Below are 27,667 nucleotides of genomic sequence, written 5' to 3' on the forward strand. Positions count from 1 at the left end.
TTCCTTGCAGATCCTCTCCATTTCTGTCAGGTTGGATGGTGAATGTTGGTGGACAGTCATTTCAGGTCTCTCCAGAGATGCTCAATTGGGTTTAGGTCAGGGCTCTGGCTGGGCCAATCAAGAATGGTCACAGAGTTGTTCTGAAGCCATTCCTTAATTATTTTAGTTGTGTGCTTAGGGTCATTGTCTTGTTGGAAGGTGAACCTTCGGTCAAGTCTGAGGTCCAGAGTAATCTGGAAGAGGTTTCAATCCAGGATATCTCTGTACTTGGCCGCACTCATGTTTCCTTCAATGGCAACCAGTCATCATGTCCCTGCAGCTGAAAAACACCCCCATAGCATGATGCTACCACCACCATGTTTCACTGTTGGGATTGTAATGGGCAGGTGATGAGCAGTGCCTGGTTTTCTCCACACATACCGCTTACAATCATTACTTAAAAGGTCTATCTTCATCTCATCTGACCACAGAATCTTATTTCTCATAGTCTGGGAGTCCTTCATGTGTTTTTTAGCTAAATCTATGCGGGCTTTCATATGATTTGCACTGAGGAGAGGCTTCCGTCGGGCCACTCTGACACAAAGGCCAGACAGGCAGAGGCCTGCAGTGATAGTTGACTTTGTGGAACTTTCTCCCATCTCCCTATTGCATCTCTGGAGCTCAGCCACAGTGATCTTGGGGTCCTTCTTTACCTCTTTCACCAAGGATCTTCTCCCACAATTGAAGACTTCTGGTGGTCCCAAACTTCTTCCATTTAATGATTATGGATCTTAGAAACCTTGAGTACTGCAGAAATTCTTTTGTAACCTATATTTTTTTTTCTTACATGTTTCAGTGCACTAGATTGCTTAGAATACTCTAGAATACTCTAATAATGAAGTGCATAGTAGACTTATCTCATGTGAAGTTCAGTCAAAAGATTTGGCTTCATAAACAAGGCAGACATGATAACATCCAGCAGGCCTACGGCTGCTATGACAATGCCAATGGCACACCACAGTCATGTTTTGGGCAGGTGATGGGGTCAGAAAGGACACCTTTCCATATTTCCAAACTCCTATAAATAACCTGTCACCAGGGTTTTGTGATTTGATTTGAGAGTGGAATAATGTAAAAGCAAAGCCTCTAAACCCCGCAATGTGTCATTTACTGGGCTGATTCCTGTTGTTTTGATAAAATCACTGTTATATCATCAGGAGATTGTCACTAGAGGACTAGTAAACCTAGTCCTCCATATTAATGAGCTCTTTATAACCCTTCCCACATTACTGATTGGAAGCTTTCTGCTCAGGCACAGTATACACAGAAAGCTGTCAATTAGCTCAGCATTCAGATAACTGGTAGATCCACAGCAGATAAAGCTGTGATTTTATCAAAACTACATCAAGTAGTCCAATAAGTGATACATCACTGGAATCAAAGTCTCTGCCCCTACATCATGCTGCTCTCAGGTAAGGTAGCAAAATCCTGGTGACAGATTCTCTTTATGTACTGATGTCATGATTGTCAACAGTGGCTAAGAAATTAAACAGCTCTGCATGCAGCAGTTGAGTTCAAGTGCTGACTGTATAACCAGGTAATGGTACTTGCCCGGGTTACCGTGTGCTGATATCTGCCCTGGATTACCGCATGCTTGTACTTGCCCTGGTTTACTAGGTGCTGGTAATTGCCTTGGTTTACCAGGTGCTGGTAATTGCCCTGGTTTAATGGGTGCTGGTAATTGTACTGGTATTTTCTCTGGTTTACTGGGTGCTGACACTCGCTCTCTTTTTTTGGGTACTGACACTTGCTCTGCTTTACTGGGTGCTGGTGCTTGCACTGTTTCACCAGGTACTGGTACTTGCCCTGGTTTACCGTGTGCTGATACCTGCCCTGGTTTACCTGGTGCTGGTAATTGCCTTGGTTTACCGGGTGCTGGTTCTTGCCCTGATTTACCGGGTGGGGGTAATTGCCTTGCTTTACCGGATGCTGGTAATTGCCCTGGTTTACCGGGTGCTGGTACTTGTACTGGCACTTGCTCTGGTTTACTGAGTGCTGACTCTTGTCTTGGCTTACTGCGTGCTGACACTTGCCCTGATTTTCCGGGTACTGACACTTGCTCTGTTTTACTGGGTGCTGGTACTTGCACTGTTTCACTAGGTAATGATACTTGCCCGGTTTACCGTGTGCTGATACCTGACCTGGTTTAATGGGTGCTAGTACTTGCCCTGGTTTACCGGTGAAAACAGATTTAGCAAATGAGGCCCACTAATACTAGATAGCAGAAAATAGTAAAGGGGTCTGTGCGGTCAGTAAAAAACCCTTACAAAATATCCACACTGAGATTTCAAGAACCCCCACACCAACTAACGGTGTGGGGGGAGAAACTCAGTCCCCTAGAGCAACCAGCAAGCGAGGAAATCACATTTTAGCGAGCTGGACTAAAAACATATTAAATGCTGATAATCAAAAAATGATCAAACAAAAACTTAGCTTGTCTTGGAGAGACTGGGAGCAAGGTAGTCACAAGGAATCTGAAGAGCACTGAATACATTGAGAGCAGGCAAGGAACTGAGCATCCAGGTGAGTTAAATAGGAAACCAACCAAGGATAACGAACCAGCTGATACTGCCAACCCGCAGAAAGACAACACTACACAGTACCGCTTGTGACCACTAGAGGGAGCCCCAAAACAGAGTTCACAACAGGTTTCTCTGCTTTACTGGGTGCTGGTGCTTGCACTGTTTCACCAGGTACTGGTACTTGCCCTGGTTTACTGTGTGATGATACCTGCCCTGGTTTACCTGGTGCTGGTAATTGCCTTGGTTTACCGGGTGCTGGTTCTTGCCCTGGTTTACTGGATGGTGATAATTGCCTTGCCTTACCCGTTGCTGGTAATTGCCCTGGTTTACCGGGTGCTGGTACTTGTACTGGTACTTGCTCTGGTTTACTGAGTGCTGGTACTTGCACTGTTTCACCAGGTCTGTTTCACCAGGTAATGGCACTTGCCCGGTTTACCGTGTGCTGATACCTGCCCTGGTTAAACGGGTGCTAGTACTTGCCCTGGTTTACTGGGTGCTGGTAATTGCCTTGGTTTACCGGGTGCTGGTAATTGCCCTTGTTTATCGGGTGCTGGTACTTGTACTGGTATTTGCACTGGTTTACTGGGTGCTGACACTTGCTCTGTTTTTTTGGGTACTGACACCTGCTCTGGTTTACTGGGTGCTGATGCTTGCACTGTTTCACCCGGTACTGGTACTTGCCCTGGTTTACCAGCTACTGGCATTTGCCCTGGTTTATTGGGTGCTGGTACTTGCCCTGGTTTACCAGCTATGAGTACTTGTTCTAGTTTACTGGGTGCTGGCACTTGCCCTGGTTTACCAGGTATGGGTACTTGTCCTGGTTTACAGGGTGCTGGCACTTGCCCAGTTTTACCAGGTATGGGTACTTGTCCTAGTTTACTCAGTCCTGGCACTGGCCCTGGTTTACCAGGTTCTGGCACTTGCCCTAGTTTACTGGGTGCTTGCACTTGCACTGGTTTACAGGGTCCTGGCAGATGCTCTTGTTTACAGGCTGCTTGCACTTGCTCTAGTTTACTGTGTGCCGGCACTTGCCCTGCTTTACCAGTTGCTGGTACTTGCACTAGTTTACCAGGTACTGGTACTTGTCCTGGCTTATAGGGTGCTGGTATATGTACTGGTATTTGCTCTGGTTTACTGAGTGCTGACTTTTCCTTATTTTTCAGGTACTGACACTTGCTCTGGTTTACTGGGTGCTGGTACTTGCACTGTTTCACCAGGTACTGGTACTTGCCCTGGTTTACCAGCTGCTCGCACTTGCCCTGGTTTACTGGGTGCTAGCACTTGCCCTGGTTTACCAGTGTAAGATTGCACTTACTTACAGGTTGGGGAATACTCGCCTGGCAGCAATATAACACGCAGCAAGACATTTCTCTACAAAAGTTCAACTGGGTTTATTACGTAATAAACCCTAGTAGCACAAAACGCAAATTAACAGCCTTCATAGCTTGGCAAAACAATGTAACAATGTTCACAGCGTGGCTCTGTTCCATGAGAACTGTGACCTTACACTCTTGGTCGAGTCCAATATTCAGGCTCGCTCTGGAGCCAAACACACACAGTCTGGTATTACCTGCTTGTCAGCGTTGCAGGTTTTCACTGGCAGCACCACACGGGTCCTGTTCCCTGGAGAAGCTGCCTACGGGGATCACCAACTTGCCTGGCCGGCACACACTGGTCAGTTCCAGACCCACCGAAGAACTGTAGCTTCCCCACACAGTAGCTGTAACTGGCTCTGCAGATCCCTGCCCTCACCTCGTGCTGTTCAGGGATCCAGTCCTACTCCCAGGACCTGCCAACACCCAAGTTACTCAGGATCACTCAGGTGGCCTGTCTGGGTACTATTCAGGATGTCCATCCCCGGCTGGGACCGTCCAATACCCAGGGCACCAGTAGCAAAGTCCCACAACAGGGGTCACTGCATCACATTAGGTATGGGTACTTGTCCTAGTTTACTCAGGGCTGGCACCTGCCATGGTTTACTGGGCGCTGTCACTTATCCTGGTTTAGTGGGTGCTTGTACTTGTCCTGGTTTACTGGGTGCCTGTACTTGCCCTGATTTACTGGGTGCTGGCACTTGCCCTGGTTTACCAAGTACTGGCACTTGCCCTGGTTTACTGGGTGCTTGTACTTGCCCTGGTTTACAGGGTGCTGGCAGTTGCCCTGGTTTACAAGGTGCTGGCACTTGCTCTGGTTTACCAGGTGCTGGTACTTGCCCTGGTTTACCAGGTGCTGGTACTTGCACTGGTTTACCAGGTACTGGTACTTGTCCTGGTTTACTGGGTGCTGGTACTTGCCCTGGTTTACTGGGTGCTGGAACTTGCCCTGGTTTACTGGGTGCTGGTACTTGTCCTGGTTTACTGGGTGCTGGTGCTTGTCCTGGTTTACTGGGTGCTTATACTTGCCCTGATTTACTGGGTGCTGGTATTTGTCCTGGTTTACTGGGTGCTGGTACTTGCACTGTTTCACCAAGTCCTGGTATTTGCCCTGGTTTACTGTGTGCTGGTACTTGCCCTGGTTTGCCGGGTGCTGGTAATTGCCTTGGTTCACTGGGTTCTGGTACTTGCACTGGTTTACCGGGTGCTGGTAATTGCCCTGGTTTACAGGGTGCTGGTACATGTATTGGTACTTGCTCTGGTTTACTTGGTGCTGAAATTTGCCCTTATTTTTCAGGTACTGACACTTGCTCTGGTTTACTGGGTGCTGGTACTTGCACTGATTCACCAGGTACTGGTACTTGCCCTGGTTTACCAGCTGCTGGCATGTGCCCTGGTTTACTGGGTGCTGGCACTTGCCCTGGTTTACCAGGTATGAGTGCATGTCCTAGTTTACTGAGTGCTCGCACTTTTCCTGTTTTACCAGGTATGGGAACTTGTCCTAGTTTACACAGTGCTGGCACCTGTCTTGGTTTACTGGGCGCTGGCACTTTTCCTGGTTTACTGGGTGCTTGTACTTGTCCTGGTTTACTGGGTGCTTGTACTTGCCCTGATTTATCAGGAACTGGTTCTTGCCCTGGTTTACTGGGTGCTGGTACTTGTCCTGGTGTACTGGGTGCTTGTACTTGCCCTGATTTACTGGGTACTGGTGCTTGTCCTGCTTACTGGGTTCTAGTACTTGTCCTGGTTACTGGGTGCTGGTACTTGCCCTGGTTTACAGGGTGCTGGCACTTGCCCTGGTTTACCGGGTGCTGGTACTTGCCCTTGTTTACAGGGTGCAAACATTTGCCCTTGTTAAAGGGTGCTGGTACTTGCCCTGGTTTACCGGGTGCAGGCACTTGCCCTGGTTTACCGTGTGCTGGTACTTGCACTGGTTTACTGGGTGCTTGTACTTGCCCTGGTTTACTGGGTGCTGGCCCTGGTCCAAGCTTTTGAACTCCCATCATATTCTAATACATAGTCATACACCCTTTAATGCCACCTTTCACATCTGTCCTTCTATAGCACAATGTAATGGTAGCCACTCAACCAAGATTAATATTGGAAGTCCATTTAATGGTATAAAATATGCAGGTCTCCAGCAGAAGAATACATGCTGATCTAGCTTACAGCAGCCATTTCTTATTAGCCGGAATTTCCCTATGAAAGTCATTCATTATTCAGAACGAGCCTTTCCAACATCAGTTTTTAGATTCACGTTGCTGGAGAAACATTCATTTTATTCAGGAAATAGTCTGCATGTCACATGAAATATATCATATTATTGATTCTTTTTAATTTTCTGTCTTATGAAGTGATGGAGCTGCTCGTGTATGTATGAGATCTGCGTTCTTTATGTATGACATGCTCACAACAGGGAGGGAAAAGAAAAAAAAACAAAACCTTGTTTTGTATGTGCATTCAAGTTTATGGTACAGAATCCCCTAAGCAAAGGATTTGAGTTCATGAATTCCCAGTAAAAAAGCCGTTTCTGAGTAAGAACCAGTGCGTCTATCCAGCTGGGGATGAAATATTCATGTATTGGCAGCGCTGGATTTGCACTCATTGACCTCCACTTTGTTCGGGCAGTTTGTGTTGCAGATGTGTTAGAGACGCAGATCTTCTTCTCTACCTCCATCTCTACATGTACAAAAGCAAGACGTCCCACCCTAACAATGGCTTCTGGGGCTTATAGGGGCTCGCTGATTCCTACAGTTAATGGGACTGAAAGCAAAATGTTTGTCATAGACCCTTCACAGGAATTCAGCTCCATGCAGAAGATGTCTATGCACATATATAGTCACATAAATCAAGGGTTAAATCCGAATACACGATCAGTCAGGCAGTTTTCCCTCTGCCCCATACACATGTATGCTCATATTGGCTGCTTCTAGACCGAGGATAAGCAAGTATCAGACACCGCTGATCTCCAAAACAGGAATGTGAAGGTAAACTGCAACTTTTCCAATCCATTTCATCATGAGAGGCATCAGGTCAGGCTTTGTATCCCATCTCAAATGTGACAGGCCATCTTAAAGGGAACCTGTCACCATGAACAGTCCATTCTGCAGGCATCATGTTATAGAGCGGTGGGAGCAGCGAAGATTGTTATATAGATTTGGGAAAAAAAAATTCAGTATATCCTGTGTATTATATAACCCTCTGCTCTTTCTGGGTTTTTGGGTCTAGAGGGCGGTGCTATCAGTGACTGACAGCTAGCTCTATGCACAGTTATACAAAGCAAGCTGTCAATCACTGATAGGACCGCCCACTGGACCCAAAACCCCAGAAAGGGCAGAGGATTAAAAGACAGATTATACTGACACTTTTATCACAAAACTATATATCTACGTATCTGCTCGGACATTTTCATATTGTCAGGTTCTCTTTAAAGAAGTTAATTGCAATCACAGAAAAACATCACCAAAATATATGGAAATATTTAATATTAAAAATATTTAAAAACAATATCCAACAGATATTTATTTATTAAGAATATAAAACATACAATTAAAGATATTAATATTATGTAACTCCTCCAATCGAGGTGTTCTAGGGATTGATATAATATAAATCCCGTATGTGCAGGACAAGGCAAATCCAAACTGATCAGTATAAGAATTAAATAAATATAATGCAGCAAATAATATTTTAATAATATAAAAAATGAATCAAATAAATGTGTGGATAATATGTGTGTATACCCATATATACACACACTCTCCCCCTTATATTTATGTGCAACAATCAAATATTCAATTTATAATAAAGTGCAATAGTGCAATAAGAACAAGTTGCATACAAAACAAACCAGTATAAATCACAAAAATAGTGAACAGAAAAATCCAACACCCAAATGATTATATATTACACTATCACAGTAGTGGTGTGTGCGGGGCAGTGGCATCCCTAACTGGTCAGTATTAACAAACTTTTGTTTATATTAGTTTGGCACATTTGGCAGTGCTGTGCTGTGGTGCTCTCATGTGAGAGGAGCGGAGCACAGAGCACTCACACTTGGCTCACACTTGCAGCAGAGGAGGAGCCGACTGTCATGAACATATTGCATCCAGTGCTCTTGCATGTGATGTGATATGCTAATGCGATTCCGACCTTATGCATTTAATCCACTCATCTTTCTGGGATGTTCGGTCCAGTGGGCGGTCCTATCAGTGACTGACAGTTTTTCTCGGTATAAGAGTGCCTGCAAATGCAGCTGTCAGTCACTGCTAAGACCGAAAACAGCAGAAACAGCAGAGGTGTAAATGATGAAAACACAGGTTATACTGAATTTTTTAAACTATATATCAAACTTCTCCGGTCCTTCTGTCCTACAACATAGTGTCAGCAGATTGGACGGCATCATCATGGTGACAGGTTTCCTTTAAGCCCTGTAATAAGAGTGGAATCGCCCTGGAGAGCCACCAAATTATTAATAAGGGGTTACACATGCAATTCTAATTTTTCCAGTAATTTTAAGAGATCCTTAATGGAAACACAACAGATCTGTCTTGATATACAGTTTTCTGTTGATATGTTAATGTGAAATTAGCCTTCATTATTTGACACCTAGCTTTCCCTAATTCTACAACACGTCTGGTGATACCTTACAACTCGCCTGGTGATGTCCTACAACTCGTCTGGTGATTATCCTATAACTCATCTGGTGATGTCCTACAACTCATCTGGTGATGTCTTACAACTCGTCTGGTGGTGTCCTACAACTTGTCTGGCGATGTAATACAGCTCGTCTGGTGATGTAATACAACTCGTCTGGTGATGTCATACAATTCGTCTGGTGATGTCTTACAACTCATCTGGTGATGTACTACAACTTGTCTGGTGGTGTCCTACAACTTGTCTGGTGATGTAATACAGCTCGTCTGGTGATGTCATACAACTCGTCTGGTGGTGTCCTACAACTTGTCTGGTGATGTAATACAGCTCGTCTGGTGATGTCATACAACTCGTCTGGTGGTGTCCTACAACTTGTCTGGTGATGTAATACAGCTCGTCTGGTGATGTCATACAATTCGTCTGGTGATGTCTTACAACTCATCTGGTGATGTCCTACAACTCGTCTGGTGATGTTCTACAACTCATCTGGTGATGTCTTACAACTCATCTGGTGATGTCCTACAACTCGTCTGGTGATGTTCTACAACTCGTCTGGTGATGTCCTACAACTCATCTGGTGATATCCTACAACACGTCTGGTGATATCTTACAGCTCGTCTGGCGATGTCCTACAACTCGTCTGGTGATTATCCTACAACTTGTCTAGTGATGTCTTACAACTCGTCTGGTGGTGTCCTACAACTTGTCTGATGATGTAATACAACTGGTCTGGTGATGTCATACAATTCGTCTGGTGATGTCATACAACTCGTCTGGTGATATCTTACAACTCATCTGGTGATGTCCTACAACTCGTCTGGTGATGTCCTGCAACTCGTCTGGTAATGTCCTATAACTCGTCTGGTGATGTCCTACAACTCGTCTGGTGGTGTCCTACAACTCGTCTGGTGGTGTCCTACAACTTGTCTAGTGATGACTTACAACTCATCTGGTAATGTCTTACAACTCGTCTTGTGATGTCCTACAACTTGTCTAGTGATGTAATACAACTAGTCTGGAGATGTCTTATAACTTGTCTGGTGATATCCTACAACTCGTCTGGTGATATCCTACAACTCATCAAGTGATGTTTTACAACTCATCTGGGAAGGTCCGTAAAAGGCTGTGGAAATTAATGGCGCTTTATAAATTATACAAATGAATATTGATGGTGTTACATATGCATTGGGGCCATTTTTAAAGATTCTTTCATGTTTACCAGAAAAAGAAAAAGATGGACACATTTAGAGAACCATTCTAAGTCAGTATTATGCTCATCCAGCATTTGGTCAGGTCCACCATTCTGCTGCTGTAATAGAAGAGAACAGCGAAATGACAAAGAGGAATGAACGAGCAGATCTCATATTGCCGATCTCACATTTACGACCTCAGTGACAATTTACAGGTGATTTTCCTTTTTATGAAGGAATCCTTTTTCTCTTTCTTATGTGAACATGTATATGCTCGGGTGTTCTTGCCTTCATTTTTTAGCAGGAATATATGAAGCAATTCAGTGCATGGCCTCCTAATAAATATAGAGAGGTAAATGACTCTCCTGTGTAGTCTCCTTCTCAGAAAATGGATACTACATTAACACTCATTTAAACAAGAGGCTCAGCGCTCAATACTAAGGATGATTCAGAGAGAGCAGAGATCTGCGGAAACCTGCAAGAGCGAGAAGGAGAAACTAACTCAACAGCTCCACCTAGGGACAGCCAGCTGCAATCACACCCTACGGGAGGTTATTTCATTGACCGGTCGTCTACTTAGGACAGAACCTACACATTTTAGCAGCCAGGTGTGAAGAGCTTCTTTAAGTTAGAATCCATCAATTCCCAGTGCCCGCACTTGTTTTTCATTACATTCGGAGCTGTATACTTCCCAGCACTTTGTACAGGCTAACACCAACTTTAATCATTTAAAGACTAAACTCAACTGAATTCACTAAATTATTCATTGCAATAACCGTATTGTTGATAGGCGATAAAGCTCTGGAGTGTAAATAAGGAAACCGCATATGCTGTATTCTTAGCGGGTAATCGAGGTCCACAGCGGTGGTGGTTTAATTGGTCAATAACCAAAGCACATTGATGTAGCAGAGCCGAAGATCTCATTTATCTGCTTCTCTTGTGCATTGTGACAGCTCAGTTTATTTACATGGAAAAAATTACCCCACATCATATTGAATTGTGCCAAACAGTAAACTCATTGCTCTGACAACTGACTCATCGACAACTCTGCTACATCTGTAGGTTTGCAAAATAAAAAAAAAATCCCTGTTCCGCAAGACTTAATTAGATAGATAATGGGTATGATTCATTCAAAGTTTACATGCTAAGAACAGATTAATTTCCGATTTCACCAGAATGAAAATAATTGCTTTTTCATTAGTTAATTGTTTTTTTCATTATGGGATAATAATAATTATAATAGCGACAGAAAACAGCAGTTCTGGATTGGGCAATAAGAGGACATTTTAGGTGATTATTTAGAGATACTTCATCTACGTAGTTTAGGATTCAATACTGTAAATGGCAGATATTTCTGCAGCACAGAAAGGTACATATTGTAATCTCAAAAGTACAAGTCGTTCCACAAAAGACAGGCGCTCATACATCTATATGGACAGAAATGAAAAAAGGGCTATGGACCTTGGGGGGAAGGAGGAGGTAAAAAAACAAAACACAAAAACAAAAATTGTCCGCTTCCAGAAAGGGTAAATACAACACATACACACCATTACACGGATAAGAGGGATTGAGGGATACAAATTCTTCCGTAAGTGGCAGAGTGGTGTAGAGATGTTTCTACTGCTGAGCTATTCAGATGTAGTGGATTTCAACTTGTGACATTTAAAATGTCAGATGTAGTAAAGAGGCCTGTCCAGGTATAGCAGAGCTGAATATGACAACTCAGCCACGTTTCTGTTGTATATAGACATGTAGATTTTTTTTAGTAATGTCAGTGGTGACATTACTGCCCTCTCAGCTTCCTCCGCTCTCTGTCCCCTCACCTATAATCCTGGATCACTCTCTAGATCTCCTTATCTCAGCCTCTTGCCTTCTTCCTATCCCTCTTCTCCATTGCTGTTTTATCTCCCTTGGCTCAGCAGTGCAGACCCTAGAGATCACTGATAGGTGCGTGGCGGGCCCCTGGGGTCAGGCACTGGAGCCTGGGAGGATATAATGGGGGCTGTATGAAGAGCCTGGGCAGTGTGGGACAGAGCCAAGGTAGGATGTCTGATAGAGCTTTGTATAAAAGACCAGGGAGCAGAGACCTGTGACAGTCGCACTCTCTGCTCTCTTGTTTCCCTGTTCAAATGAGTGCTTCCATCAGTCAGAGGAGGGAGGCGCTTATTAGACCTTCCTTTCTGCCAATAACTTTGTCACAGCTAACTGCTGATTGGACAGTTTGATCCAGTGCTTATTAGACCTTCCCTTCTGCCAATAGCTTTGTCACAGCTAACTCCTGATTGGTCAGTTTGATCCAGCACTTATTAGACCTTCCCTTCTGCCAATAGCTTTGTAACAGCTAACTCCTGATTGGACAGTTTGATCCAGCGCTTATTAGACTGTCCCTTCTGCCAATAGCTTTGTCACAGCTAACTCCTGATTGGACAGTTTGATCCAGCGCTTATTAGACCTTCCCTTCTGCCAAAAGCTTTGTCACAGCTAACTGCTGATTGGACAGTTTGATCCAGTGCTTATTAGACCTTCCCTTCTGCCAATAGCTTTGTCACAGCTAACTGCTGATTAGACAGTTTGATCCAGCGCTTATTAGACCTTCCCTTCTGCCAAAAGCTTTGTCACAGCTAACTCCTGATTGGACAGTTTGATCCAGCGCTTATTAGACCCTCCCTTCTGCCAATTGCTTTGTCACAGCTAACTGCTGATTGGACAGTTTGATCCAGTGCTTATTAGACCTTCCCTTCTGCCAATAGCTTTGTCACAGCTAACTGCTGATTAGACAGTTTGATCCAGCGCTTATTAGACCTTCCCTTCTGCCAATAGCTTTGTCACAGCTAACTCCTGATTGGACAGTTTGATCCAGCGCTTATTAGACCTTCCCTTCTGCCAATAGCTTTGTCATAGCTAACTACTGATTGGACAGTTTGATCCAGCGCTTATTAGACCTTCCCTTCTGCCAAAAGCTTTGTCACAGCTAACTGCTGATTGGACAGTTTGATCCAGCGCTTATTAGACCTTCCCTTCTGCCAAAAGCTTTGTCACAGCTAACTCCTGATTGGACAGTTTGATCCAATCAGCTGTGCTGCTGCCTTGCACTAACCTAGAGTGTGCAGACATCAGGAGACTGAAGAGTCTCTGCACTAGTGCTGGAATTGCTTTCAGCATTTGCAAAAAAAGAAGCAGAGAAGCCAAGAGGAGGATCTGCCAGAGACTGGGCGCAATGTCTGTTGTGATGTTATGTCTAGTCTCTGGACTGGAAAACACTAGACTGGGTGTGACCAGATGATCAAGGTAGAAGCTGGTCACATGTCTAAGTGTGGTATCTAGGCAAGGATGCAGAAGGTTGACATGGAGTATGTTACAAACTGTCATCATTCTGTAGCTTAGATACACACATACAATATAAAAAAAAGTCTGGACAACCCCTTAAAGGCAAGGTTAGAGGAGTTTTGTGTAGCAGAACGTGTGTAGAAAAGCCCTGAGCTCAACCCGATAGAACACCTTTGGGATTAAATAAAATGGAGATTGTGAGACTGGCCTCTCAAACATCAATGTCTGATCTCACAAATGCTCTTCCAGATGACTGGACAAAAAAATTACCACATACATCTCCAAAATCTTGTTAAAATATTTCCCAAAGAGTGGAAACTGCGATAGCTTCAAATGGCAGGAAGAACATTTAGCTACCGATGGATCTAGAATGATATGTCATGAAAGCTTGTGTAGGTGTGATGTGGAGGTGCCCATATAATGTATATTATTAGTGGCATTGTGTATTGATACTAGTTATCAGAATAATTGGCTGACCGCTGCACTCCGATGTTCTTAGGTGGGGTACTTCCCGGTTTGTTTACCCTTGAAATAAACATTCACCATCTTTATTTATTTGATGTGGAAACACACTGTATTCCATGGCACTGTACAGAGATGCCCACTATTGACATCAGTCATTGTTCCCAAAAATTATGCACATTAGGGCCAACTTTACGGCCAATTTTATAGCAATCCATCTAACCTAGCGATATGTTTTTGGAGTGTGGGAGTAAACTGGTATACCCAGGCCACGAACATCTGTACAAAGCTCATTCCAGCTAGTACATAATAGGTGACATTTACAAAGATAAATGTGCCAGAATTCAGGCGCCATGCAGAAAAAGAAAGAAGCGTTGTTTTCCTTGAAAGTCGGTGTGGTTACAGATTTAACATGTGTCTACATTTATGCAGTTTATGATCTTGATTCATTAAGACCGGTGGCTCGATTATTAATCAATCATGCGCATCTTAAAAAAGCTTGTCATAAATTAGATGAGTGGGTGTCACTACTCCTTATCCCGGCCCCCTGGTGCCTCAGCTTAGCCCATATTGGCAGAGCTGGCCAAAACTGGCTTGAAATTGCCGGAAAACACAAATTTTTTAATGCAAAAATTTTGTGACTTTTTTAAAGCACTTCACGCCAGTTTTCTGTTAGAAATGCTTTGATAAATTGCAGCCAATATGTTAGCATAAAGATGATTAGCAAACCTGCCCCAATATTCTGTTCTCATAATAAATGATGAATGGTAAATAGCTCACAATGATTATACAATTAAACTTTTACAACTAAGCCAATTAATATAATTATTGTTTATGCTATAAAATGTAATGCCAACTTTCACAATGAAACCCGGAATTGCAGTAGCAATTGTCACCTAGCAAACACTGAGAACACAGGGCAGGAATGATGCGCTGTTTTGACCATGCATGCTCCGATGGTTAGCGAGGGATCGGTGTGTCAGTGCTGAGAGAATACTGTCTCTGACCCAGGGGAATCTGCTTCACCAGATGGAAAATGGATTGAACAAATGTTTTTGAAATTGGAGGAGAATATCTGCTGTATATCTGTATATCATCTACACTCAGACACGGGAGAACATTAATCTTAGTGGAATTGAATCTATCGGTCTCTGATAACCAGGACCCGAGCAGACAGACCACATCTACAGCCAATGCGACTGCTCAGGAACTCTGTCGGCAAAGTGACCCACCAATATTAAAACTATCTGATTGACTATTAGAAAGCAATTTAAAGGGATTGTCCAAAACTAATATACTGTCAATCTTATTCTTGCAAAAGGTCATCAATGTTATATTGATAGGGTTTCAACACCTGCAAATATATTGATCTATGGTTGCCCAAAGTTCAGCATCCAGAGGCAGAACATCACAGCTTCAGGCAGCATGGAGGCTCAGTCGTTATCACTGTTGCTTTGCAAGGCTGGGATCCTGGGTTTCAATCCCCCCAGGACAATATCTGCAAGGAGTTTATATGTTCTCCCCATGTTTGTGTGAGTTTTCTTTGCGTTCTCCAGCTTCCTCCTACCCTCCAAAGGCATACTGATATGGAATTTAGATAGTGAGCCCAATAGAAACAGTGATCATGGTGATGTCTGCTAAGCTAAGCGCTGTGAAGGTAATGGCGCTATATCAGCAATTAGTAATAATAATCATGGGTGTGTAGTGGCCATTTTGGGTACTGCAGCTCAAATCATGTTCACTTTAATAGAGACTGAGTTGTAGTACCTAAGAGTGGCCACTACAGTGTATGGAGCTGTGGTGTTCCAGCTTTGTATACTGTGAACTTCTGATGACCGCAGATTCAGGCATCAACTGAGCAGTAGTGGTGCCGAGTGTCAGACTCCCATCAATCTGATATTAATGACCTATCTTAGACTTATGGCCATCTTTTTAAGGTTTGGAAATGATTGGCATAGCTAATAATCACTAATAAATTACATCCACTGGAGATCTCGATACATCAAAACTTCATAAACAGGAACTACATGCGGAATAATACCAAACTTACTGAAGAGCCTTTGGGTTCCTGTAGATTGTCTGACATCTCAGACAATGCTCATCAGATAGGACACACTTAAATCATTGAAAGAATGATTTTATTGTAACTATTTTTTCACTTTTTTAATATGAACCAATATATTGATTTGCTCTGCTCAAAACATCCAGCTCCCTCTGCAGGCTGTGAGTATATTTATTTACAAATAAATGCGCAATATTTATATACATTTCCTATATCCATTTTATCACATTAAAATTTACCTTCAGCATGCTTCCTAGAGGGAAAGAACCTAGACCTAAGCACCTGTAGACAAACTGCGGTAGCATTGAAAAAGAGGCCAACATACAGTTCTGACACAAGAGCACCATGGTGTTCATGACCACTCTTGGACTAGGAACTTTTGAGTTGATTCATAACATTTCACCAGAAATCTAGATTACACCTATTTGAAATGTAGTAAAACTTTGTACAACTTGTAGTTGCGCAAAAATGTTGTAACTTTTGACATTTTTAAGTCAGTTCTGACAACTTTCTCAAAAACAGATGAAGCTTAGCAGAGGGGTATGGTCAAGCACAGCTTGTCATATTCATAAGAGGCTAATCTAGGTTTTCCTGTGTCCAAGGGCAAAATATTCAATTTGGAGCCCCCTCCTATACACAGCATAAGCGGTTTGAGTAATCGTCATGTGACTGCTCATTTGCAATTTGCATTCTTACAGTCAGATGCCAATTAGCTGATCTTCCCAAATCTCTAAGTGATCAGTGAAATACTACATCTACAATACACTAGCACAATATATAGTAATTGAATTATATTAACATGGCCATGTATCATGTTATCTGACAAGTTATGGATTGTTACATATGTACAGGATCAGAACCAATAACAGTACATGAATGCATCGCCAGAACCAATATAAGCACAGAAATACATCACCAGAACCACCATAAGTACAGGAATACATCACCAGAAACACAAACAGTACAGAAATACAGTATCACATCCACCATCAGTACATGCTTACAGTCCCAGAACCAACATCAGTAATGTAATACATCTTAAGAACCACGATCAATATATGACTGCATCACAAGAACCACCATTAGTATATAAATACATAATTAGACCTGTTATCAGTACAGGAATACACCACCAGAACCACTATCAGTACATGAATGCATTACCATAACCATCACCTATTCATAAATACATCACCAGCACCACAATCAGTATATAAATATATCACCAGAATCACCAGCAGTACATGAATACATAAATTCAGGTCAGCCCCCTATGCAATTGTAGTACATGAAACTACAACTCCTAGCAATGGCTTACCAATGGTAAGGAGATACTGGGAGTTGTTGTTAACAGCCATAATCAGACTGAAAACCATGCAGGAACCACAGTACTGATGAGACATAGTCAGTGTCACAAAATAGCATTTGTATCCAGGTATCTTATAGGTGACATCTTCTCTAACTGGAGTGCTCTTTCTTTTTTTCTCCATCTTGTGCTGACACCATGATAACTTTTCACATCCACAGCCTGTCGTTTCAGCAGACTTCCATCTTCTTCGGTCTTCTGTAGCACATTACAACACTAAAAATAACAGTGTCATTATATTGCTTCTAGGTAAAAATATCTTCCCTCAGGTGTGTCTCTGAATAAACAATTACCCCTCACTCTGCTCCCTCTGCACACAATCAGACCCCCACACTCTCCTTCTTATGGTACATGCCTTATGGTACACTGTCCTCTCCTATTAAATATTGCTTCCACAGTTCCATGCTTATAGATAATAAGGGAGAACAGTGGTGTTTATAGTTATTAACTGCCACACTATCCACCTTTAACCCCTTCATGACCTTTGGATTTTCCATTTTTCTGTGTTCGTTTTTCGCTCCCCTCCTTCCCAGAGCCATAACTTTTTTATTTTTCCGTCAATATGGCCATGTGAGGGCTTATTTTTTGCAAAACAAGTTGTACTTTTGAATGACATCATTGGTTTTAGCATGTCATGTACTAGGAAACAGGAAAAAAATTCCAAGTGCGGTGAAATTGCAAAAAAAGTGCAGTCCCACACTTGTTTTTTGTTTGGCTTTTTTGCTAGGTTCACTAAATGCTAAAACTGACTTGCCAAAATGATTCTCCAGGTCATTACAAGTTCATAGACACCAAACATGACTAGGTTGTTTTTTTATCTAAGTGCTGAAAACAAATTCCAAACTTTGCTAAAAAAAAAAAAAAAAAAATTGCGCCATTTTCTGATACCCGTAGCGTCTCCATTTTTCATGATCTTGGGTCAGTTGAGGACTTATTTTTTGCGTGCTGAACTGGCATTTTTAATGATACCATTTCGGTTCAGATATGTTCTTTTAATTGCCCGTTATTGCATTTTAATGCAATGTCACGGTGACCAAAAAAACTTAATTCTGGCGTTTCAAATTTTTTTCTCGCTATGCTGTTTAGCGATCAGGTTAATGCTTTTTTTTATTGATAGATCGGGCGATTCTGAATGCAGCGATACCAAATATGTGAAATATGTGTAGGTTCGATTTTTTTTTATTGATTTATTTTGAATGGGGCGAAAGGGGGGTGATTTAAACTTTTATATATATATATTTTTTATTTTTTTTTTACTTTTGCCATGCTTCAATAGCCTCCAAAGGAGGCTAGAAGCTGGCACAACTCGATTCATCAGATCGCTGCTATGCAGCAGAAATGCAGGTGTGCTATGAGCGCCGACCACAGGGTGGCGCTCACAGCTACCGGGGATCAGTAACCATAGAGATCTGAAGGACCTCTATGGTTACTATTCAGAAGCATAGCTGACCCCCGATCATGTGACGGGGGTCAGTGATGCGCTGATTTCCGGCCGCCCGGCCGGAAGCGCCTGATAAATGCCGTTGTCAGCATTTGACAGCAGCATTTAACTAGTTAATAGCGGCGGGTGAATCACAATTTTACCCGCCGCTATTGCAGGCACATGTCAGCTGTTCAAAGCAGCTGACATGTCCCGGCTTTGAAGCAGGCTCACCGCCGGAACCCGCATCAAAGCGAGGGTTCTGACCTCGGATGTACTATCCTGTCCGAGGTCAGAAAGGGGTTAATAGATGTAACCACCAAACTGTCCCTATCTTAAAAGCTAAATGTCATGTCCCCAAATGCTATAAAAATCCATACATAGGTTTAATCTGCAGGTTAAAAGTGTTATAAAGCTGCCTGGCTGCCACACTGCTCCCGGGAGGAAATTACCTTTATTCCTCCAAGCAGCCTCCAGCTTTCAGTTATGGAGGTGTACCAGTGCGTCTTCAGTCATCGTTCAGTACACAGAGAGCTGAAACTGTTAGCGTGGCTTTGCACTTTGACAGCTGGCTCTGCAGTGCATCAGTACAGAGGCGGCTGTCAGTCAGTGCTGGTATCAGTGTCAGTAAGTGCTTATATCTGTCTTGTACTTTTGTGTATTGAGCCGTAACTGAAGATTACCAGGACTGAAAGCTGGAGGCTGCCCGGAGGAATAAAGTTAATTTCAGTGCGGTGTCCTGGCAGCTCTAGAATGCTATTTACCTGGAGATTAACCCTATATCTGCAAGTTTGTAGCAATTTGGGACATGACCGGTTCCTTTTAAGTGTTCCCGGTATACAGCCCAGCCTCTATATTATGCCTACTCCTCACAACCCCTCCTCTGCTCACTATTACCTTTTTGTGCCCACTCTCTATACTGCACTGCCCCACACTACCCAGTCTGTATACTGTGCCCAATCACAGTTTTCCCCACAAATATTTTCCCTGACACTCCACCCCCTATACTGTCTCTTTACACATTATAATGTTCACTTACATTATACAAACCCCATACTGAACCCTTATAAGTGCCATATAAAACTCCTGCATCTTTGCAGCCAGTGTGGAGAATGGCTGAATTCTACTTGCGAGGAGGTGGAAAATGCCACCTGGGAGGCACCTCAGACTGCTTCAAATGCCACGCCTGCCCCCTTCTTTAGCTACATCCCTGAAATAATCATAATTTATACAAAAAAGTGACATAAATTAAGACAGAAATGTAATCTGTTCATGACTGGACTTCCTTGCTGATGGCTCATGGCAGCTAATCAATATCGACCCTTTAAAGGGAACCTGTCACCTGAATTTGGCGGGACAGGTTTGGGCGGGGTTTTCGGGTGTTTGATTCACCCTTTCCTTACCCGCTGGCTGCATGCTGGCCGCAATATTGGATTGAAGTTCATGCTGTGTCTTCCGTAGTACACGCCTGCGCAAGGCAATCTTGCCTTGCGCACGTGCAGTATGCTTTGCCCAACTGCAGGCAAAGCCGAAAAGCATTAGTGCGCATGCGCTGGCGCACTATGTCCCGGAAGTATTTCGCTGTGTTCCGGGACATAGTGCACCGGTGCATGCGCACTAATGCTTTTCGGCATTGCCCGCAGTTGGGCAAAGTATACTGCGCGTGTACTACGGAAGACACAGCATGAACTTCAATCCAATATTGCGGCCAGCATGCAGCCAGCGGGGAAGGAAAGGGTGAATCAAACACCCGAAAACCCCGCCCATATGACCACAAACCTGTCCCGCCAAATTCAGGTGACAGGTTCCCTTTAATTAACTTGGTGAATCTTACTCCAGAGCACCTTTGATCATGACTGGTATAGAACTCAACAGTCTGTATAAATAGTCCCCTTTATGTATAAGATCATTCAGTGTAAAGCTGGCTATAATGATAGCCTTGACTATTTTTCCTAACTCCATCTTAATATTATCTCTTGTAGAAATAAAGAGTCAGACATGTTGAAAACCAAAGGGAGAGTGAGGGGAGTCTGGAGACCCCCATACTAATAAGATCATTGATCATTTGATCATTATTCATTCAACCATTGTTAATATAATGTGTCTAGGCAGCTTCAGGGCCTCGGTCAAGTTCTACTTTAATTGTAAAATATTAACTGGATTTCTATAGAGACTTCCAACATTGAAAATGAGAAATCTGAAATATATAACATCCAAGACAATCAGATTTCATTTTATTTGCTGTAGATTATGTAAAATAGAAGCTGGAAGGTCAGTAAGAACATTCCCTTTAAAAGTCATCACATAGTAGCAGGTAAATGATCCTTTTTACTGCAAATAGGTCTAAGCAAAAAAAAAAGAAAAATGTACAGTGCACGATCTCTTATGCAGCATATTCTCAGTGTCATAAAAAGTGTGTCATCCTTGAAATCCATAGAGATGTGAGATATAATGATGAGCAAAAGGACAAAGCCAAGTTATCATTGTGAAGATTGTATGACCCGTGTGTCTCTCTGCATTTTGTATCAAGTCTTCCTTTAACCCCTTAGTGACAGAGCCAATTTGGTACTTAATGACCGAGCCAATTTTTACAATTCTGACCAGTGTCACTTTATGAGGTTATAACTCTGGAACGCTTTATCGGATCCCGCTGATTCTGAGATTGTTTTTTCGTGACATGTTGTACTTCAAGTTAGTGGTAACATTTCTTCGATATTACTTGCGATTATTTATGAAAAAAATGGAAATATGGCGAAAATTTTTAAAATTTTGCAATTTTCAAACTTTGTATTTTTATGCCCTTAAATCAGAGAGATATGTCACAAAAAATAGTTAATAAATAACATTTCTCACATGTCTACTTTACATCAGCACAATTTTGGAAACAATTTTTTTTTTTGTTAGGGAGTTATAAGGGTTAAAAGTTGACCAGCAATTTCTCATTTTTACAACACCATGTTTTTTTTAGGGACCACATCACCTTTGAAGTGATTTTGAGGGGTCTATATGATAGAAAATAACCAAGTGTGACACCATTCTAAAAACTGCACCCCTCAAGCTGCTCAAAACCACATTCAAGAAGTTTATTAACCCTTTACGTACTTCACAGGAACTAAAACAATGTGGAAGAAAAAAATTAACATTTTACTTTTTTTTGCAAACATTTTACTTCAGAACCATTTTTTTTAATTTTCACAAGTGTAAAAACAGAAATTTAACCACAAATTTTGTTGTGCAATTTTTCCTGAGTACGCCGATACCCCATATGTGGAGGTAAACCACTGTTTGGGCGCACCGCAGAGCTTGGAAGTGAAGGAGCACCGTTTGACTGTTTCAATGCAGAATTGGCTGGAATTGAGATCGGACGCCATGTCGCGTTTGGAGAGCCCCTAATGTGCCTAAACAGTGGAAACCCCCCACAAGTGACACCATTTTGGAAACTAGACCCCCCAAGGAACTTATCTAGATGTGTGGTGAGCACTTTGAACCCCCAAGTGCTTCACAGAAGTTTATAACGTAGAGCCGTGAAAATAAAAAATCGCATTTGTTTTCACAAAAATGATTTTTTCGCCCACAAATTCTTATTTTCACAAGGGTAACAGGAGAAATTAGACCACAAAAGTTGTTGTGCAATTTCTCCTGAGTACGTCGATACCCCATATGTGGAGGTAAACCACTGTTTGGGCGCACCGCAGAGCTTGGAAGTGAAGGAGCACCGTTTGACTTTTTCAATGCAGAATTGGCTGGAATTGAGATCGGATGCCATGTCGCGTTTGGAGAGTCCCTGATGTGCCTAAACAGTGGAAACCCCCCACAAGTGATACCATTTTGGAAACTAGACCCCCCAAGGAACTTATCTAGATGTGTGGTGAGCACTTTGAACCCCCAAGTGCTTCACAGAAGTTTATAACGTAGAGCCGTGAAAATAAAAAATCTCATTTTTTCTACAAAAATGATCTTTTTGCCCCCAAATTTTTATTTTCACAAGGGTAACGGGAGAAATTAGACCACAAAAGTTGTTGTGCAATTTCTCCTGAGTACGTCGATACCCCATATATGGGGGTAAACCACTGTTTGGGCGCACCGCAGAGCTTGGAAGTGAAGGAGCACCGTTTGACTTTTTCAATGCAGAATTGGCTGGAATTGAGATCGGATGCCATGTCGCGTTTGGAGAGTCCCTGATGTGCCTAAACAGTGGAAACCCCCCACAAGTGATACCATTTTGGAAACTAGACCCCCCAAGGAACTTATCTAGATGTGTGGTGAGCACTTTGAACCCCCAAGTGCTTCACAGAAGTTTATAACGTAGAGCCGTGAAAATAAAAAATCTCATTTTTTCTACAAAAATGATCTTTTTGCCCCCAAATTTTTATTTTCACAAGGGTAACAGGAGAAATTAGACCACAAAAGTTGTTTTGCAATTTCTCCTGAGTACGTCGATACCCCATATATGGGGGTAAACCACTGTTTGGGCGCACCGCAGAGCTTGGAAGAGAAGGAGTGTCGTTTTACTTTTTCAATGTAGAATTGGCTGGAATTGAGATCGGACGCCATGTCACGTTTGGAGAGCCGCTGATGTGCCTAAACAGTAGAGACCCCCCACATATGACACCATTTTGGAAACTAGACCCCTTAAGGAACTTATCTAGATGTGTGGTGAGCACTTTAAACCCCCAGGTGCTTCACAGAAGTTTATAACGTAGAGCCGTGAAAATAAAAAAATCGCATTTTTTCTACAAAAATGATCTTTTTGCCTCCAAATTTTTATTTTACCAAGGGTAACAGGAGAAAATGGACCCCAGAAGCTGTTGTACAATTTGTCTTGAGTACGCCGACACCCCATATGTGGGGGTAAACCACTGTTTGGGCGCATGGCTGAGCTCGGAAGCAAAGGAGCGCCATTTGACTTTTCAATGCAAAATTGACTGGAATTGAGATCGGACGCCATGTCGCGTTTGGAGAGCCCCTGATGTGCCTAAACAGCAGAAACCCCCCAAAAGTGACCCCATTTTGGAAACTAGACCCCCCATGGAACTTATCTAGATGTGTAGTGAGAACTTTGAATGCCCAAGTGCATCACAGAAGTTTATAATGCAGAGTCGTGAAAATAAAAAATATATATTTTTTAACAATAAAGATTTTTTAGCCCCCAAGTTTTTATTTTCACAAGGGTAACAAGAGAAATTGGACCCCAAAAGTTGTTGTCCAATTTGTCCTGAGTATGCTGGTACCCCATATGTGGGGGTAAACCACTGTTTGGGCGCATGGCAGAGCTCGGAAGGGAAGGAGTGCCATTTTGGAATGCAGACTTTGATAGAATTGTCTGCGGGCGTTATGTTGCCTTTGCAGACCCCTAATGTACCTAAACAGTAGAAACCCCCAACAAGTGACCCCATTTTGGAAAATAGACCCCCCAAGGAACTTATCTAGATATGTGGTGAGAACTTTGAATGCCCAAGTGCTTCACAGAAGTTTATAATGCAGAGTAGTGAAAATAAAAAATATTTTTTTTCCCACAAAAAAGATTTTTTTAGCCCCCAAATTTTTATTTTCACAAGGGTAACAAGAGAAATTGGACCCCAAAAGTTGTTGTCCAATTTGTCCTGAGTATGCTGGTACCCCATATGTGGGGGTAAACCACTGTTTGGGCGCACGGCAGAGCTCGGAAGGGAAGGAGCGCCATTTTGCAATGCAGACTTTGATAGAATTGTCTGCGGGCGTTATGTTGCGTTTGCAGACCCCTAATGTACCTAAACAGTAGAAACCCCCACAAGTGACCAAATTTTGGAAACTAGACCCCCTAAGGAACTTATCTAGATATGTGGTGAGAACTTTGAAAGCTCAAGTGCTTCACAGAAATTTATAATGCAGAGTAGTGAAAATAAAAAAATATATTTTTTTCCAACAAAAAAGATTTTTAGCCCCCAAGTTTTTATTTTCACAAGGGTAACAGGAGAAATTGGACCCCAAAAGTTGTTGTCCAATTTATCCCGAGTACGCTGATCCCCCATATGTGGGGGTAAACCACTGTTTGGGCGCACGGCAGAGCTCAGAAGGGAGGGAGTACCATTTGACTTTTTTAGCGCAAAATTGGCTGTCGTGTTTGGAGACCCCCTGATGTACCTAAACAGTGGAAACCCCCCAATTCTAACTCCAACCCTAACCCCAACACAGCCCTAACCCTAATCTCAACCCGATCCATAATCCTAATCACAACCCTAACGATAATCACAACCCTAACCCCAAAACAGCCCTAATCTCAACCCTAACCATAACCCTAATCAAAACCCTAAATCCAACACACCCCTAACCCTAATCCCAACCGACGCAAGTGTGAAAGAAGCCTTAGGCTACTTTCAGACATAGCGCATTTTTGAGCGCTATTTTGCGGGCGCTTTTCAAAAATGTGCAATGTCATTTTCGTCTGCCGGCAAAGTGAATGAGAAATTCACTTTGCCGTTCAGACACACCGCAAAAAAACGCGGCGCTTTTGTCTGCAAACACGCCGGCGTAAAAAGAATTGACATGTCAATTCTTTACGCAGCGGCGTGTCTGCGTATCCCCCTAGGGCCCCATATTACCTTCCACACACAGCGCCTTTGTCCTGGGTGTCGGCGTCTTTGTACGGAGGGGTTGACACCCAGGACCGGACGTGACGTCGGACAGGAAGAGGGAAGCCCCCGCCCCCCAGTGAAGCAGCATGGAGTCCTTCTGTGTGTGTGTGTGTGCGTGTGTGTGCGTGTGTGTGCGTGTGTGTGCGTGTGTGTGTCCCCATGCGACGCTAGTGCCACCATTGTGCTAAGTCGCCGTATGGGACTACTACTCCCATCCGGTATTAGGATGGGAGAGTTGTCCCTGTGTCCGGCGACTTAGCACAATTGTAAAGTTACACAAAACACCTACACACAATACACATACATGACACACAGTACATACAACATATAACACAGAGTATATACTCACCAACAGCACACTTGTAGGCGAAGCCTTCGATCCTCCAGGAAAAAATCCAAAAATAATAAACCAAATTCATACTCCCTGTCCGCAGAATCCATAAAACGAGTGTCCCACGCCGATCGGCTGCTCTCCGGCGATACACTGCCAGGAGCGAAGCTCCTAGCAGTGTATCGCGTACTGTTCCGGAGTTCAATGACTCCGGCGTCTCGGTTAACAGCAGTACAGCTGCGTTGAACTTTCCCACGCAGCACTGCCGTTAAGCGAGAGTGCCGGGGTCAATGACCGCCGGTAAACTCGCTCGCGCATGCGCAGTGACACACCGACAGGAACTATGGCTCCTGTCAGTGTGTTGCTGCAGCCGTGGAGAGCAGACATATCTCTGGATGTGTCTGTTCTCCATGGAAAATCTTGATACGTGGCACTTAAATATGTGGCAATTAAATACGTGACACGTGGCACTTATACGTGATACGTGTCACTTAAATACGTGGCACTGAAATACGTGATACGTGGCACTTTGATACGTGGCACGTGTCTCTTAAATACGTGGCACGTGAAACTGAAAGATGTGGCACGTGGCACTTTGATACGTGGCACGTGGCACTTTGATACGTGGCACGTGGCACTGAAATATGTGGCACGTGGCACTTTGATATGTGGCACGTGGCACTTTGATACGTGGCACGTGGCACTTTGATACGTGGCACTGAAATATGTGGCACGTGGCACTTTGATACGTGGCACGTGGCACTTAAATACGTGGCACGTGGCACTGAAATATGTGGCACGTGGCACTTTGATACGTGGCACGTGTCTCTTAAATACGTGGCACGTGGCACTGAAAGATGTGGCACGTGGCACTTTGATACGTGGCACGTGGCACTTTGATACGTGGCACGTGGCACTGAAATATGTGGCACGTGGCACTTTGATACGTGGCACGTGGCACTTTGATACGTGGCACGTGGCACTTTGATACGTGGCACGTGGCACTTTGATACGTGGCACTGAAATATGTGGCACGTGGCACTTTGATACGTGGCACTGAAATATGTGGCACGTGGCACTTTGATACGTGGCACGTGGCACTTTGATACGTGGCACGTGGCACTTTGATACGTGGCACTGAAATATGTGGCACGTGGCACTTTGATACGTGGCACGTGTCACTTAAATACGTGGCACGTGGCACTGAAATATGTGGGACACGTTGCACAAAAAAGTTACATGTAGTTTTTTTTGTGTCGACGGTCCGCCGAAGCACGACGCATCCGTCGCACGACGGATGCGACATGTGGCAATCCGTCGCAATGCGTCGCTAATGCAAGCCAATGGAGAAAAAACGCATCCTGCAAGCACTTTTGCAGGATGCGTTTTTTCTCCAACGACGCATTGCGACGGAAGCCAAAAAACGCTAGTGTGAAAGTAGCCTAACCCTAGCCCTAACCCTAACCCTAAATTTAGCCCCAACCCTAACCCTAACTCTAACCCTAACCCTAACTCTAACTCTAACCCTAACCCTAACCCTAACCCTAATTTTAGCCCCAACTTGTCTTCTCCTGCCGGCCGGCAGATGGCAGCAGATGGCGGGCGCACTGCGCATGCGCCCGCCATGATGAAAAAGCCGGCCGGCAGGAGAAGACAGAAGAGGACCCAGGGACCCCGGGTGAGTATGATAGGGTCCCCGAATCCCCCTATTTCTCTGTCCTCTGATGTGCGATCACATCAGAGGACAGAGAAATAACTGATCGCTTTTTTTATTTTTTTTTTTTTTGCGGTCGCCGGTAAACTGTTAATTACCGGCGATCGCAAAGCAGGGGTCGGTGCAAATCGACCCCGATCATGTTCTTTGGGGTCTCGGCTACCCCCGGCAGCCGAGACCCCAAAGAACATCCGGGTGCCGGGCGGCGGGCGTACTGCGCGTGCGCCCGCCATTTTTTCCCGGAAAAAAGATGGCGGCGCCCATGGGGAGACACGAGGAGCACCGGGGGAGGTAGGTAAGTATTGGGGGGCTATTGGGGGCCATCGGGGACCACATTTCTCTGTCCTCCGATGTGCGATCACATCGGAGGACAGAGAAATTAAACGGCAAATCGCGTTTTTTTTTTTTTTGTTGCGACCGCCGGTAAACGGTTAATTACCGGCGATCGCAACTCGGGGGTCGGTAAAAACCCCCCGAATCATGTTCTCTGGGGTCTCGGCTACCCTCGGCAACCGAGACCCCAGAGAAAATCCGACTCTGGGGGGCGCTATTCACTTTTTCCACAGCGCCGTTAATTAACGGCGCTGTGGT

The sequence above is a fragment of the Ranitomeya variabilis genome, chromosome 1 (genome assembly GCF_051348905.1).
Source record: "Ranitomeya variabilis isolate aRanVar5 chromosome 1, aRanVar5.hap1, whole genome shotgun sequence".
Classification (NCBI taxonomy): Eukaryota; Metazoa; Chordata; class Amphibia; order Anura; family Dendrobatidae; genus Ranitomeya; species Ranitomeya variabilis.